Here is a 17,552-nt window from a genome sequence, read left to right on the forward strand (position 1 = left end):
TCAGACACGACTGAGCGACTGATCTGATCTGAAGCACTTAGTATCTGTTGAATAAATTGATGAGTAGATGGTACACTTATATGTGGCAATATTTTCCAACTGTTAAATGGCTAATTTTACAGACTGAAAACTTATAGAAATGTTTAAAATATAATATTAAGTTAAAATTTGTTTTTCTTAATTTTGATATATTTCATTTCAAATATACTTTCCCTTATGATGAAACTTCTGTGATACTATGCAAACTTAAGGACAAAAAGTGACAACTACAATATGTTAAGAATGTGAAACATTTTCTTATTTTGACAGAACAATGGTAGTTTTCCCCTCACCCTAGACCTTTTTCTACTATTCTTGCCAGAAGTTTATGCGTATCATAAATAGCAGAATTAAAAAAAAAAAAAACTGCCGTTGGTATTAACGCCAATAAACATCTGTGACAATGAAGAGGACCACATTGCATATGATTAATAAAGTGAATCCCTCTTCCATTAGAAGAATTATCTGAAATATAAACAAAACCTACTAATGTGTTTTGGTTCTTATCGAGGACACAGATCCTTGTGTTTGTGTGAAATATGCCCCACGTGGTAAAGATCATTTAAATTTCAAACAAACTGAATAATTTCAACAGCACCAAATTACAATACCATATATATTTCATTGTCTTAAGATGCTTTTCCCCCACATTTTAGCATTTCTGAAATCAGGATGGGGTCAACAGTCCATGTTGGACCATAAAGAAGACTGAGCACCAAGGAATTGATGCTTTTGAATTGTGGTGCTGAAGAAGACCCTTGAGAGTCCCTTGGACAGCAAGGAGATCACACTAGTCAAGCCTAAAGAAAATCCACTCTGAATATTCATTGGGAGGACTGATGACGAAGCTGAAGCTCCAATACTCTGGCCACCTGATGCAAAGAGCCAAGTCACTGGAAAAGACCCTGATGCTGGGAAAAATTGAGTTCTGGAAGAGAAGGGGAAAACAGAGGATGAGATAGTTGGATGGCATCATCGGCTCAATGGACATGAGTTTGAGAAAACTCCAGAAGACAGTGAAGGACCGGGAACCATGGCATGCTGCAGTCTATGGGTCACAGAGTCAGACATAACTGAGCAACTGAACAAGAGCAACAGTCCATATTTCCTAAAATTGATTATTAATTTGATGATGCTTTTCACAATTGCTAGTGTCTTAAAATCCAGTAAATTTGATAACTAAGAAAAACAGACTTTCAAAAAACAAAAACATTTAACATCTGTCTGGTATAGTAGAAAACGGGTAATTTTGATTATGACAAATGAAACTACTGTTGCTTTCCAGTAGCTGACCGGTAGAAAGACATACACTCTTAAAAAGTAGACAGTTGGATTTTATCAAAATTAAAAAAATGTACTTTAAAGAATACCATCAAAAAAGAGAGACAACCTTCAGAATATGAGAAAATGTTTGCAATTTATATATCGAATAAGGGACTTGTATATATGTATGTACAACTCTTAGAACTGAATAATAGACAAACAACCCAGTTTGAAAATGGGCAAAAAATCTGAACAGACATTTCTTTGAAAAAACATACAAGAGGTTCAAAGGAAAAAAATAACATGAAAGGTGTTCAACATAATTAGTGCTCAGGGAAATGTAAATCTAACCCACAATGAGACCACTTCATATTCACTAGGATGTATATAATAAAAAAGAGTGTTGATGAGAATGTTGAGAAACTGAATCTTTATATACTGCTGATGAGAATGAAAAATGGTGAAGCTGTTGTGGAAAACAGTCTGGCAGGTCTTAAAAATTTTTAACAGAGTCACCACATGATCTTGCATTCTACTTCTAGGTATAATACTCAAGAGAAATGAAAGCATAATTTCACCAAAAAAAATTGTACATGAATGTTCCTAGAAGCACTGTTCATAATAGCGAAAAAGTCAAAACAATACAAATGTCCATAATCTCATGAATGGATAAATAAAATATGGTTTAATCAATATCATAGAATTTTGTTCAGCAATAAAAAGGGCTGAATTACTGAATTACAGTAAAACCTGACTGCTGATAGGTATGGAATTTCTTTTTGAGGTGACAGGAATGATCTAAAATTGACTGTGGTGATGGGTACATATCTTTGAGAATATGCTAAAAACCACTGAGTTTTCACCCACTACTTAAAGTAGGTGAATTGTATGGTCAAGGTGAATTGTAACTCAATAAATCCATTATATAAAACACAAACAAACAAAAATCAAGATTCTCCAAGCTTAAGAAAATCAATTAGTATGTTAATGCAGAGAGCTTGATGTAATGGAAGGATAACTAATATTAGCTCCATAAAAGCCAAGTTTAAATTCTGGTTATGCCATTTATTAGCTGAGTGGCAGTGAGTCAGTTCCTTAATATGAAAATTTGGGGTAATAAAATCTTTTCATTCCAAGGATTAAACAGAATAGTCTAAAGTGAAGAGGTACAAAAGAGCCTCTTGATGAAGGTAAAAGAGGAGAGTGAAAAAGCTGGCTTAAAACTCAACATTAAAAAACTAAGATCGTGGCATCCAGTCCTATCATTTCATGGCAAATAGATGGGGAAACAATGGAAACAGTGACAGACTTTATTTTCTTAGGCTCCAAAATCAATGCAGATGGTAACTGCCACTATAAAATGAAAAGATGCTTGCTCCTTGGAAGAAAATCTATGACAAAACTAGACAGTGTACTAAAAAGCAGAGACATCACTTTGCCAACAAAGGTCCATCTAGTCAAAGCTATGGTTTTTCCAGTAGTCATGTATGGATGTGAGAGTTGGACCATAAAAAGGGCAGAGTGCCGAAGAATTGATGCTTTCAAACTGTGGTGCTGGAAAAGACTCTTGAGAGTCTCTTGGACTGCAAGGAGATCAAACCAGTCAATCCTAAAGGAAATGAATCCTGAATATTCATTGTAAGGACTGATGCTGAAGCTGAAACTCCATCCTTTGGCTACCTGATGTGAATTGCTAAATCACTGGAAAAGACCCTGATGCTCGTAAAGATTAAGAGCAGGAAGAGAAGGGGGCGACAGAGGTTGAGATGGTTGGAAGGCATCATCCACTCAATGGACATGAGTTTGAGCAAACTCTGGGAGATAGTGAAGGACAGGGAAGCCTGGCATGCTGCAGTCCATGGGGTTGCAAAGAAATGTACATGACTGAGCGACTGAAGGACATTAACAAAATGTGACTTGTACACATAAATATTGAAGAATTATATATTTCTTTCCTTTGGTTTTTCTTAAATTCACAACTCAAATATTTAGAATCAGCAAAACAAATTATGTAATTTGGAACAAACAAAAAAACCTTATCTTCCCTTTTAAAGCCTAAGTGGGGAAGAAACAATGTAATTACCTTAAGTATGCCAATGTACAATTTAAAATTTAATCTAAATATCTCTTTTCCAATCACCAATAATATGATTTATGATAAAAACTTTTGTTGAGTCAAGTGGGAATCCAGTAAGTCTTCTAAATGTTGCTAGTAAACCAGCACCAGCTCAAAACAAAAGAGACTGATCAATATAGGAGGCTACTAAGATTGCAACATAAACTTTAGAGCCATCTCTGGAAGTGTAATTTTAATAACCAAGTTATTCCATCTCAGCCATTTTTCTTTATTATAATACTATTTTATTTCATTATGTTGTTACATTGTATTATAACTGCCTAAGCATCTGGAAACGGATGGTGAAACTTTTGAACAATTTTCAGTATGTGTGAGTGATCATATTAGTGATCACTTACTTTCAACTATGTAACCTTCCCATTCATTACTAATGTCAGCATGTTTTAGGACTGCCAGAGTAGCTGAGGCTGAAGATTAAAACAACAGTTATTAGGTTCAGGATGGTGGCATAGGAAGATGCTGGACCCACCTCTTTCTGGGGTAGTTACATATGCATCAGTTTCTTCTGAGAAAGAGCTGTAAACCAGATGAACTGCTCCTCCATGACAAAAGATAAAAGGACCACATCAAGAAAGGTAGGAGAGACCATATTTGACAGTCCTTCCAAAACCCCACTCTCAGTGTAATGACACAACAGGGAGGGATCTCCTCAGTTCAGTATTTTTCTCAGAGGAGCAAGGGATTTGTGCCTTACATGAGGCACCCCAGCCTTGGATCTGCACCAGAAGACAAGGCCCCAAAATACCTGGCAAGGAAATAAATGGGAAGACATTCAAAGGACCCAAGGGACATATGGAACTGAGATTCACCTTTTAAAGGGCTTGCATGTGGTCTCATTCATGCCAGCAGCAGTTTAAAAAGTGCCTAGACTATATGTGAAGGAGATTCACTTGCTAATTTTAAAGCATCTGCAGAAAGGGCAGGAGACAGTTGAAACTCTCTCCAGAGACAGAGGTGTTAGTGGACACCATTTTTGCACTCTCTACCCATCCTGATAGCACAAGCGCAAGTGTCAGTCACTCAGTTCTGTCTGACTCTGTGACCCCATGGACTGTCTATGGAATTCTCCAGGCAAGAATACTGGAGTGGCTTCCCAACCCAGAGATCGAACTCATGTCTCTTGTGTCTCCTGCACTGCAGGCAGATTCTTTACCATCTGAGCTACCAGAGAAGCTAGCACAAGCAGGCAAGCTAAACCCTCTTGCTGCCCTGCTAGGACAGGTGGGGAAAGCAGCCTCTGCACTGTCTCACTGCCTTGCTGAAAGTAAAAAGCTCATGCAGTGTGACACTCCCTCGCCTGCTGTCTGGGAGCAGGAAACAAGAGCATTCTCCCCTTGTAGTTCAATGATGGTCTTTAGTGTTATGCATTTTTGCTTTGTGGTTATCAAGAGGCTCAAATATAACATCCCAGGATAGCAACTTAAATGTGAACATGTTTCAAAGCTCTTCAAGGAACTCTCTCATGGCATCACTGAGACCTACAGGCAAACACAGTTAAGGCATTTTCCTGTAATACTGCCCAGCTTACAGCTGACTCAGGAAAGCCAACAGGAACATTGGTGGTATTTAGTGATAAGGTAACCCTGGCAGCCAAAGAGGCTGGTTTCTGGTCTCCACCAGACTGTGACAATCAGAGACAATTCTTGGCAGGCTACTACCCTCAGAGCAATGCACAGATCACAGAATGAAACACATCCCCACCTTCCTGTGAAAAGCCTATTTATTTATGTTGGAGCTTCAGCCTGAGGGATAGGCTTAAGTTTTCCCACACATCTAGAGTCTATGGAGGTACTTCCAACCTAGTAGAGAGATAGCATCCTATGCAACCCCTTTGCCTCACTTCACCTTGATAATAGCTTACACACTGATCTGGAGCTCTGATTTTTGTTAACAGTCTCCCAAGGCCACCCTCAGATTTCCTGTCTGAAGACTGTAGGGTTTGGGATTGCAGCCCCACAGAAACTGTACTTATTTGCATACTTTAACAGAGCTGTCTGAGGCCATGGTCTCCAGTCAACCTGAAACTAGGTGCTAAGTGAGATTTCTTCCCTTGGAGACAACAGGTAAGTAAGAATCTCATTGGCAAAAACAAATACAGAGAAAAGGTAGTGAATTAATCACTTATAAATCTAGTAAGGAAGTTAAAAGACAAAAGTAGTAAAATCAACTAAAATGACAAAAATCAGTTTAGAAATACATAAAATGAAAAGATACAAAATTTGACATAAAAAACACAAACTGGAGTAAAAATGTAGAGGTTTGGTGCTGGTAAAGATCCAGACCCAGTCTTTTTACAATTTTTTATTTTGTATTGGGGTATAGCTGATTAACTTCCCATGTGGCTCAGATGGTAAAGAATCTGCCTGCAATGCAGGAGACCCTGGTTCTATCCCTGGGTTGGGAAGTTCCCCTAGAGAAGGGCATGGCAATCCACTCCAGTATACTTGTTTGGAAAATTCCATGGACAGATGAGCCTTGCAGGCTACAGTCCATAGTGTCGCAAAGAATCAGACATGACTGAGTTACTAAAACAATACACATAGCCATTTTACAATGCTGTGATAGTTTCAGGGGAACAGTGAAGGGACATACATACACACGTAGAAGACCCAGATTTACTGGTTCTTTGCTGTTCTTTTGTTGTCTGCTTCTCCCTAACAGTATCAATGTTCTAAAGTCCTGACACTAACCAGTCACAGCACAGGTACTGCTGGAGCTATACTGAGTCAACCCCCCAACTGAGGAAATTCTGTGGATAAACTACTTTCCATTGTGTCAATGTGTTGGCGTTTATTCTACCCACATCTATCTTTCCATATATTCACCCAATCAATCATCATTTATCTACCTATCTGTCACTGAAAACACGGTGCATGCTGGGCAACACGAATGGGACAGATATAAATAGCAATTGTTATCTAGCAAAATGAGTATGCATGGAAAGTAGAAAGAAAGTGAAGTCGCTTGGTCGTGTCCAACTCTTTGCAACACCATGGACTGTAGCCTGCCAGGCTCCTCCATTCCTGGGATTTTCCAGGCAAGAATACTGGAGCAGGTTGCCATTTCCTTTTCCAGGGGATCTTCTCGACCCAGGGATCAAACCAAGGTCTCCCGCATTGTAGGCAGACTCTACCGTTTGAGCCACCGGGGAATCCAAAACTGAAAGTCGCTTAGTTGTGTCCAGCTCTTTGTGACCCCGTGGACTGTAGCCTGCCAGGCTCCTCTGTCCATGGACTTCTCCAGGCCAGAATACTGGAGTGGGTAGCCGTTCCCTTCTCTAGGGGCTCTTCCCAGTGCAGGGACTGAACCCAGGTCTTCCATATTGCAGGCAGATTCTTTACCTTCTGAGCCACCAGGGAAGCCCAAGTATACATAAAGCCATATTCAAAGTGCTATAAGAATAGAAAGAAGGCCTCATCTCAACTTCTGAATGTTAGGGAGGACTTCACAGAAGGGTAATGTTAGAAAGTCATACTCTTCCTACTTAAGGAGAATGATGACTATCAGTTCTTTAAATGCTCTCCCAGAAGGTTTGTCAACCCAAATGAAAAAGAGGAACATAATCAGATTAGGTCGTCAGTGAGAAAACTAACACAGTAATGATTTCTAACAAATGAGGAAAATCACACTGAGGGATCACATAACGGTGAGAAAAGTAATGGGCGAATCCTACAGCAAACTCTCCAAAGATATGCATGTCAATAGCCTCTGTGTCGTTTATCCGTTTTTTTGGATTCTAAATATATTATTGGAGCCCCTACTATGTGCCAAATAACGTTCTTGATTCTGGGCTACAGGAATCAAGAAAGTTAACAAAGCCTCTATGTTCTGGAAACAGAAAGAGAAAGAAAAAAAAACCCACAGAATTTCAGGTAATGCTGCTGCTAAGTCGCTTCAGTCGTGTCCGACTCTGTGTGACCTCATGGACGGCAGCCCACCAGGCTCCCCCGTCCCTGGGATTCTCCAGGCAAGAACACTGGAGTGGGTTGCCATTTCCTTCTCCAATGCATGAAAATGAAAAGTGAAAGTGAAGTCGCTCAGTTGTGTCCAACTCTTAGCGACCCCATGGACTGCAGCCCACCAGGCTCCTCCGTCCATGGGATTTTCCAGGCAAGAGTACTGGAGTGGGGTGCCATTGCCTTCTCCGATTTCAGGTAATACTTTCTATGTATTAAAAAGAAGAATAAATCAAGATTAGAGCACATAAAGTGAAGTTTGTGTGAATCTGGTTTCTTTCGATGGAAGGCCCTGGGATCAGAACAATAGGGAACAGAAGTTTGAACTGTCTACAGCATTGGCTTCCCAGGTGGCTCAGTGGTAAAGAATCTGCCTGTTACCATGCAAGAGATATAGGAGACATGGGTTCAATCCCTGGGTCCAGAAGATCCCCTGGAAAAAGAAATGGCAACTCACTGCAGTATTTTTGCTTGGGAAATCCCATGGACAGAGGAGCCTGGTGGCTACTCCATGGGGTCACAAAAGAGCCAGACATGACTGAGCAACTGAAAAACAAGGGGGAAGAGGCAATAGGAAATGGCCATGCCCAGATACCTCATACAGCCTCTGAAAGCCAAGTAGGAGGTTTACATTTTAAGTGTAATGAGAAAGCTGGAGGAATATGAGGAGAAAAACAATGAGATTTAATTTCTTTTATTAAAGCTTCCTATAATTGCTGTGTAGAAAATAGATTATAAGGAAGCATGAGGTGGAGCAGAGAGACCAATTAGGAGGTTATTACACTATCTCCCAAGAAATGGTGGCAGAGTGGATTACGTTGTAGAGCACTTGTAGCAGCAAATGGTGAGCAGTGTTACATTCTGAATACAACTTGAAAAGTGAGACAAGATGACTTATGTAATGTGCTTAATAAAAAGCTGAAAAGATCTGCAGTGACTGTGAGGCTTTCAAAACTAGAGAACAATGTCTTTCCCTGTAACTCCATTTTTTTTTCTGTAATCGTAAGTAAATTGGTAACATCAGTGGAAGTTATTTTTATACCATTTTAACATGAAACTGTTGGAAAAAATGATGAAAATTAGTGGAGATTAATATTGCAGAAAGACAGCAAAATCATTACATACATACATCATTACATTTGAACATAACTGTTTGGAGAAATAAGATCAACAAACAAGCCATTAAGCTGAACTATGAAACTTGTAGAAAGCCAATGCCTTGATTATCTAACACAAACCCCTTCCTGAGGGAGTCATTTCATAACACTGGCAAAATGCTGATTGCACAAGATTAGGAAGATGAATATTTTGGTGGGTTGGACCCAAAGTATATTGGTCTTAATTAGCCCTGCTTGTTTCACTTCAGAGTTACCTGATTTTACTGCAGCGTGGGCAAGGGTAGAATTAGGCCTTAGTTACTTGTTAATTGGATTGCTCTGTCTTTGCCATTCTCTCGTACACTAACAAGAAAAGAAGGGTGAGCAATAGTAGCAGGACTTCCAGGATTGATGAGCAAGATTGCCAGCACACTATGATTTCACGTTCACTGTTACATGGATCAGTACTTCCCAGAACAATTGTGTGTGTGTGTGTGTGTGTGTGTGTCTATGTAGCTATGTGGCTGGGGGAGAATGGTTTATGCAATGAAATGGTGCCCTGGCTGCTCTATGAAAAGAAGAATTAAAAGTCCAGAGACAACAATTAGAAGAATAAATGAAGAAAACACAGCAACAAAATCCCAACCTCCCAACCTGATTAGTTTCCTTTAATCAATCATCTCCCAAATATATTTTACCGTGCAATGTTACTCCTCCATCTTTTGCTGCTCCCAGCCTGATACTTATTAATATCTTGCAGAGCTGGTGTTCCCTGGGTTTCACTAACCACTTGTCATCTTAAATGCCTGTGTTGCTATTGTGCTGATTAAGAGAGGAGATAAGAGATGAAGGTTTCCTGGGTTGAAACCTCTGTTCTCTTTGGCTACTGCTGCTAAGTCACTTCAGTCGTGTCCGACTCTGTGTGATCCCATAGAGCCCACCAGGCTCCCCCGTCCCTGGGATTCTCCAGGCAAGAACACTGGAGTGGGTTGCCATTTCCTTCTCCAATGCATGAAAGCAAAAAGTGAAAGTGAAGTCGCTCAGTCATGTCCCACTCTTAGCAACCCCATGGACTGCAGCCTACCAGGCTCCTCCATCCATGGGATTTTCCAGGCAAGAGTACTGGAGTGGGCTGCCATTGCCTTCTCCATTGGCTAGTTAGATGATTTTTGTAAGTTAACTTGCCTCTTGGTGAATCAGGTTCCTCATCTGTAAAAATAAGATGATAATAACACCAACCCAAAGGACTGATAAGAAAAATAAGATAACATAGGCAGGGAGGTGTGCATGTGAGTTCAGTAAATTATTGTTATTCCAGTATGCCATCAGGGTCACGTTTTGGTGATAACATAAAGAGATGGTTCAGTTCAGTTCAGTCGCTCAGTCATGTCCGACTCTTTGTGACCCCATGAATCGTAGCACGCCAGGCCTCCCTGTCCATCACCAATTCCCGGAGTCCACCCAAACCCATGTACATCAAGTTGGTGATGCCATCCAACCATCTCATCCTCAGTCGTCCCCTTCTCCTCCTGCCCTCAATCTTTCCCAGCATCAGGGTCTTTTCAAATGAGTCAGCTCTTCACATCAGGTAGCCAAAGCACTGGAGTTTCAGCTTCAACATCAGTCCTTCCAATGAACACCCAGGACTGATCTCCTTCAGAATGGACTGGTTGGATCTCCTTGCAGTCCAAGGGACTCTCAAGAGTCTTCTCCAACACCACAATTCAAAAGCATCAATTCTTCAGTGCTCAGCCTTCTTTATAGTCCAACTCTCACATCTATACATGACCACTGGAAAAATCATAGCCTTGTCTAGACGGACCTTTGTTGGCAAAGTAATGTCTCTGCTTTTCAATATGCTGTCTAGGTTGGTCATAACTTTCCTTCCAAGGAGTAAGTGTCTTTAAAATTCACAGCTGCAATCACCATCTGCAGTGATTTTGGAGCCCAGAAAAATAAAGTCAGCCACTGAAAGTGAAAGAGGAGAGTGAAAAAGTTGACTTAAAACTTGACATTCAGAAAACTAAGATCATGGCATCTGATCCCATTACTCTATGGAAAATAGATGGGGAAATAATGGAAACAGTGACAGACTTTTTGGTGGGGGGACTCCAAAAGCACTGTAGATGGTGACTGCAGCCATGAAATTAAGATGCTTGCTCCTTGGAAGAAAAGCTATGACCAACCTAGACAGCATATTAAAAAGCAGAAGCAGTACTTTGCCAACAAAGGTCTGTCTAGTCAAAGCTTTGGTTTTTCCAGTAGTCATGTATGGATGTGAGAGTTGGACTGTATAGAAAGCTGAGCTCCAAAGAATTGACGCTTTTGAACTTTGGTTTTGGAGAAGACTCTTGAGAGTCCCTTGGACTGCAAGGAGATCAAACCAGTCCATCCTAATAAAATTAGTCCTGAATACTCATTGGAAGGACTGATACTGAAGCTGAAACTCCAACACTTTGGCCACCTGATGTAAAGAATTGACTCACTGGAAAATACCCTGATGCTGGGAAAGATTGAAGGCAGAAAGAGAAGGGGATGACAGAGGATGAGATGATTGGATGGCGTCACCGACTCAGTGGACATGAGTTTGAGTAAATTCCTGGAGTTGGTGATAGAGAAGGAGGCCTGGCATGCCGCAGCCCATGGGGTCACAAGGAGTCAAACACGACTGAGTGACTGAACTGAACTGAACTGAATAGCTTTTTTGAACAGGGATAAATATGTCTTCAGTGAAACACTGACCACATCCACGTCACTCTGCCATAGCCTCAACATTTTTATGGGGCAGTTTAAAGTAGTTTACTCTAAAAAAATGAAAATCCATTAATTAGAAACATCAGTAGGGTTCCAAAAATTGTACTAGAGCCTATTAGTACTTGGAAACTCCAATGCATTAACCAGCTCAACATTAGAAGCTAGTAATCTGCACTCTAGATGCAACATTAGAGAATATAACTTCACTGAATTTAAAAGACAGCATGTATTATTAAATACTCATGATTCATGATGTTACAGTTTTTCTTTATTTGACATTGTTTTACTTGACCTCCTCTCAAACATGATAAAGACATACCAGCTACAGATATTCAGCCAACTTTGAAAGAGCATTTCACAGCCAAGTTTTATGTCTAGCTAGGCCCCTGGAATGCCTGGTGATACTACAGTCAGCTGGAGCTTCATTCCTGGCTTCATTATAGAGGTGAACATGTACCTCCGGTGTGATGTCTTAACCCCTTCAGAAGCTCTGATGTTTTTCTAAACTGAATGAATGATAGGCTGATGCTGGTAGATGCAAAAATAATGGGTATGAGTTACAAATTCCTGGAGAGATATAAACACAAGTCAAATGTGTCAAATGACTGAGATACTTGAATGGTGAGAGGGGGAAAAAAGGAGTCTGGGCATCTAATTATGCAGTAGAGGAAATGTTAATATTTGGATTGGCAAACTGTCAAAAATAAGATTCCTGGAATTGAATAGAAAGGTTTACATGACTGGAGTCATTGTTAGGCTCCTAGTAGTACCTTGGGAGAATTATTAATGAAGGGTTCTATGCAAACTGTCACACCTGCATGGATATTTTGAACAAGATTTTTGTTCTGTTTTTGTTTTCTTATCAGAAAACAACTAACACAAGTAACCTCTTTCAGGACTAATTACTTTTTATGGGAAAGACCTTTGCACTCTGAGCATATCTGTTCTGATGAAATGCTCTTCTCGATATTGTATGTGAAATGAACCTGCTGGTGGCTGTCTTCCTTTAATTAGGAAACTTAATAAGCCAACCTTGTGTCTAAGCCACACACACACAAAGAGGTATTATTTAAAAAAACACGACTAATTCACATTCAGAGTGCTATTATAAATAACACAGCTCATCCTTTAAACAAATTATGAAAAAGTGTCTCAGCGAAGTCTTCAGAGAGAGATCAATATACATGTTGTAGGCTAGACATGCTTAATTCTGGCTATACTTAATATTTATCTGGGGAACAGTTAAACGTATGGATCCTGATTTCTATCCTTAGATCAATTAAAACTGACTCTCTGGAGGTGGGTCCCGGAAGTTTTGAAAGCTCTCGGTGACTTGAGAATGCCTGATGTAGGCAATGCAGCCAGGCCACCAGTGTGTACACTACTGAAAATTCATGGCTCGGGTTCCACGGATTACAAATAAATTCAGTCTGAGGTTATAAAATACTTGTTGGGGCAGACACACGTGTTTGGGTATCACTCTTTGATAAAACTCTGACTTCATTTTATTTCTATTCAATTTATGAAGGAAAGGCCCTTGTTTTAAGGCATTGCTCGTAGGCAAGTCCAACGAGTATGAATCCGAATATAAATCTCATTCAAATGAAGCAAACTTGCATTGTAACTGCAAAAGGCAAAACAGTATATTGAGTATAATTGTCTCTGTTATAAAAAAAAATAAATAAAAATTATACTGTCTACTAATGGAGGATCAGGATAGAATCTTTCAGTACCACCATTATTCCAAATGTTATCAACCAGTTCCAAATATCAGTTTTGAAAACTATGCATAGAATTGTGTGCTATTTTGACTGAAATATGAGCTTTTTTCTCAACTTATAAAAAGTTTTGATGTCAGTATTTTTCTTTACATATTCTTACTATATAATATTTGTATATATCTTCCTTAGAGAAAAAAGAAAATATGGACAGCAAGAAGATATATAACAACCCCAAATAACCACATGTGGAGATGATATTCATTATCAGCTGGCATAATGGTATATTTCTTTCTAGTTTTTTTCCAATATATTTTTAACTAAAATAAGAGGCATTCTGCATTTACATTTGAAGAAGGAAATGGCACCCCACTCCAGTACTCTTGCCTGGAAAATCCCATGGACGGAGGAGCCTGGTAGGCTGCAGTCCATGGGGTTGCGAAGAGTTGGACACAACTGAGCGACTTCACTTTCACTTTTCACTTTCATGCATTGGAGAAGGAAATGGCAGCCCACTCCAGTGTTCTTGCCTGGAAAATCCCAGGCACAGAGGAGCCTGGCGGGCTGCCGTCTATGGGATCGCACAGAGTCGGACACGACTGAAGTGACTTAGCAGCAGCAGTAGCATTTACATTAAGCTGTTTTCCCTTCTGAGCAACGTATTTCTAAACATTCCATAATATAGTGTATTAATGAGCCTGTGATATTCTAACATGTATATATTTCACAATTTATCTACTCTCCCATTACTAAAATATTCAATTTGCTTCCATTTTTATGAATTTTTTTGTTTTATTGCTTAATTTTTTAAATAAATTTTTAAGTTTTGGGGGCTTTTTTACTGAAGTATAGTTGATTTAAAATGTTGTATTAATTTCTGCTTTACAGCGAAGGACTCAGTTATACACACACATTCTTTTTATATGCTTTCCCATTATGGTTTATCCCGAGGTCTTGAATATGGTTCCCTGTGCTATACAGTGGGACCTTGTTGCTCATCTATCCTGTATGTCATAGTTCACATCTACTAACCACAAACTCCCAGCCCGTTCCTACCCATTCGCCTCCCCTTTGGTAAACACAAGTCTGTTCTCTAGGTCTGTGAGTCTATTTCTGTTTCACAGATAGGTTCATCTGGGCCTTATGTTAGATTCCACAGATAAGTGATACCATATGGTACATCTTCTCTTTCTGACTTGACTTCACTTAATATCATAATTCTAACAGCATCTATGTTATTAGATATCATCTGCAAATGACACTAATTTGTTCTTTTTTATGGCTGAGTTGTGTTTCATTGTATCTATGTACCATATCTTTTTTTTTTTAATTTAATTTTTAAACTTTACAATATTGTATTGGTTTTGCCAAATATCGAAATGAATCCGCCACAGGTATACATGTGTTCCCCATCCTGAACCCTCCTCCCTCCTTCCTCCCCATATCATCCCTCTGGGTCGTCCCAGTGCACCAGCCCCAAGCATCCAGTATCGTGCATCGAACCTGGACTGGCGACTCGTTCCATATATGATATTATACGTATTTCAATGCCATTCTCCCAAATCATCCCACCCTCTCCCTCTCCCACAGAGTCCAAAAGACTCTTCTATACCATATCTTTTCTATCTGTTCATCTGTCAGTGGACATTTAGGTTGTCTCCATGTCTTGGCTATTGTGAATAGTGCTGCTATGAACACAGAGAGGCATGTATCTTTTTGAATTATTGTTAATGGCTACCCACTCCAGTATTCTTGCCTGGAGAATTCCATGCACAGAGGAGCCTGGTGGGTTACAGTCCATGGGATCACAGAGTCAGACATGACTGAGAGACTAACACTTTCTCTTTGTCCTGATACATGCCCAGGAGTGGGATTGCTGCATCAGATGGTAATTCTATTTTTAGTTTTCTGAGGAACCTCCATACTGTTTTCCATAGTGACTGTACCAATTTACATTCCTGCCAACAGTGTAGGAGGCTTCCCTTTTTTCCATACCGTCTCCAATATTTGTAGAGCTTTGCATGATGGCCATTCTGACTGGTGTGAGGTAGTATAATTTGCTTCTGTTCTTAAATTTGATAATGACTATAAATAAAGGCTGTAAGAAAAAATGTTTTTAATTTCTAATATTATTTTTCTTGGGATAAATTTTTAGATGTAAAATTGGACACTGAGTCTCTACAGTAAGTATTCCACAGATTTCCCCCTCTGTCCTATATGGTAAAATATCTCATCAAAGAGTCATTTATCATTAACTTGTTGATAGTGTGAAGAAGCAGAGTTCAAGGTGGCTGAATGAGTTTTCAGGCATGTTTGTTGCCCCTTCCTGCGGAGACTTCAGATAACTATTAAAAAGTAAAAATTTACCAGAGTGTTCTAGAAGGCAAAATTCTGATGGAAGTGTTAACTAATGGAGCAGCTTAGCCTAGAATATGTTCAGAGGTAAGAAGAGAGAGTGACTCTCCTTAGACAAATCCTGGAGATGTCTGGACTCAAAGATGGCAGATAAACAGAAGGAAAGAACGAAAATTGAGGGTGAAAACATGATGAGAACTGAAACAGGCAATAGAAAACAGAACAATAGAACAGGCAAACAGAAACCATTTCTCTACAGAAATTCACAGCATAAGAGAGTAATGTGGGCATTGGCACTTTAGAGTGCAGTCCTCAGCCTGACATGGGTGGCTCATCTAAGTAACAGTTCCTTAACCACTCTGTAGCATAGATGCTTTCTGTTTCTAAGACTTGTCCTTGTATCCAGCTTTGAGTCAGTCTTTCCTAAATGTAAACAGAGGACCAAAAAATCACTAGAAATTTGAGAAAATTCTACAGCTAAAAATGATCCCTGGGAAAACAGACTAAAATTTACAACGCAAAGGAAAACTTAGGACAATAGCCAAGTGTTGTTAGAGAGATGCTGTATTTATGAACGGAGAAGGCAATGGCAAGCCACTCCAGTACTCTTGCCTAGAAAATCCCATGGATGGAGGACCCTGGTGGGCTGCAGTCCATGGGGTCGCTACAAGTCGGACGCGACTGAGTGACTTCACTTTCACTTTTCACTTGCATGCAATGGAAAAGGAAATGGCAACCCACTCCAGTGTTCTTGTCTGGAGAATCCCAGGGACAGCAGAGCCTGGTGGGCTGCTGTCTATGGGGTCGCACAGAGTCGGACACGACTGAAGAGACTTAGCAGCAGTAGCAGTATTTATGAAATATAATAGGATACTCTGAAAAAGTTATATTCTGAAAACAAAAAAAAGTAAGTATACATATACTGTTGCATCCCCCGCCCTGCTCCCTCCCCAACAGAAGTGAAAAGAGATTTTGAGGAAAAAGTCCAGGAATCTTCCTGAACCGAGGCAGAAATCAAAACTATGAGATGAGAGAAAATGTCAGGCTTTTAACTACACTTCCCAAAAGAGAAAAAGAAGGAAAACCAAAGTGCATAAATTGTAGATAAAGTATCACAGAAGTGGAAAGGAGGCATAAGACAAATATATAAAGGACAAATGATCTCTAGAGTGGGATGAACTAAAACACATACACAAATATATAAATATAATGTTGTATAATTTTATAACACAACAAAAAAAGTAAATATAATAGAAATGTACACAGAGAAGAAAAATCAACTACAAAGGAATTTCTAACAGTAATAACAGATGTTAGATGACATTGAATTAATCACCGAATTTCATAGGAAATTATTTTTAATGCAGAATTTTATAAACAAAGAAATATCAATCAAATGTAAGAACCAACAGAAGTCATCTCAGATATAGAATAACTTAAAAAGATTGCATCTCACATCGATATTCACAGGTAGTTGTTTAAGGATATATTCTGAAAAAAAATGAGAATGAAAACTAGGAAAGAAGAATATGGGGGGAAATTAGAAAATGGAATTAATGCAGTAATTCAATGAGAGTCAATGGACACCACTTAAGAATTTCTTAAGGAAGAATGAGATAAAGGATATAAAAACAAGAAGCTGAAGTATAATGGAAGTATTTAGAAAAAGGAATATTTTTCTTTTCCTGAGAAAAAATTTAGATGATCTCGGAAAATAAAACTAACAAAAGTTTGTGACATTATATAAGCAACAAAATAAATGCAATATGACATGACTTTAAGTATGTGATAGAGGGTGGGAAAGGAGAGTTTATTTGACCTTGACTCTAAGAGGATTCAAGAGTAGCATAGAGGGCATAACTTGGAATTGTATAAAAAGAAGTGATACTGCATTTTTTTATTAAAAAATATACTATTTAAAGTTATAAATTTAATCTGAAGTGATTAAAAATTTTAAATGGCAATGTAACTGAAAAGAATGAAAGGCTATACAAATGGACTAATAAGCCCTCATCTAGCACAAGAAATCAACAGATAATACTGAAATTTGATAAATCTATACATAGTATAAAATTTTTTATTCATAGAGAAATGAAGGAAATTTCCAAAAGACTAACAGCAGAATTTTTTCTTTTTTCTGTTATAGGATTGTTGTTCATTTAAAACTTTCTGTGTTTGATTTACCAACTGTACATGACATACCTTAACAATACTTTAATCTTTTATTCTCATC

At 38.9% G+C, this 17,552-nt stretch overlaps 1 protein-coding gene across 3 annotated transcripts in view; it reads right to left on the bottom strand.

The window, feature by feature from the left end:
- The window catches only part of ANO3 (anoctamin 3), a 448,326-nt gene that overhangs the window by 198,101 nt on the left and 232,673 nt on the right, over positions 1–17,552 (bottom strand). The gene's annotated exons all lie outside the window — the stretch shown is intronic.

Source organism: Bos indicus x Bos taurus, chromosome 15 (genome assembly GCF_003369695.1).
Source record: "Bos indicus x Bos taurus breed Angus x Brahman F1 hybrid chromosome 15, Bos_hybrid_MaternalHap_v2.0, whole genome shotgun sequence".
Taxonomy (NCBI): Eukaryota; Metazoa; Chordata; class Mammalia; order Artiodactyla; family Bovidae; genus Bos; species Bos indicus x Bos taurus.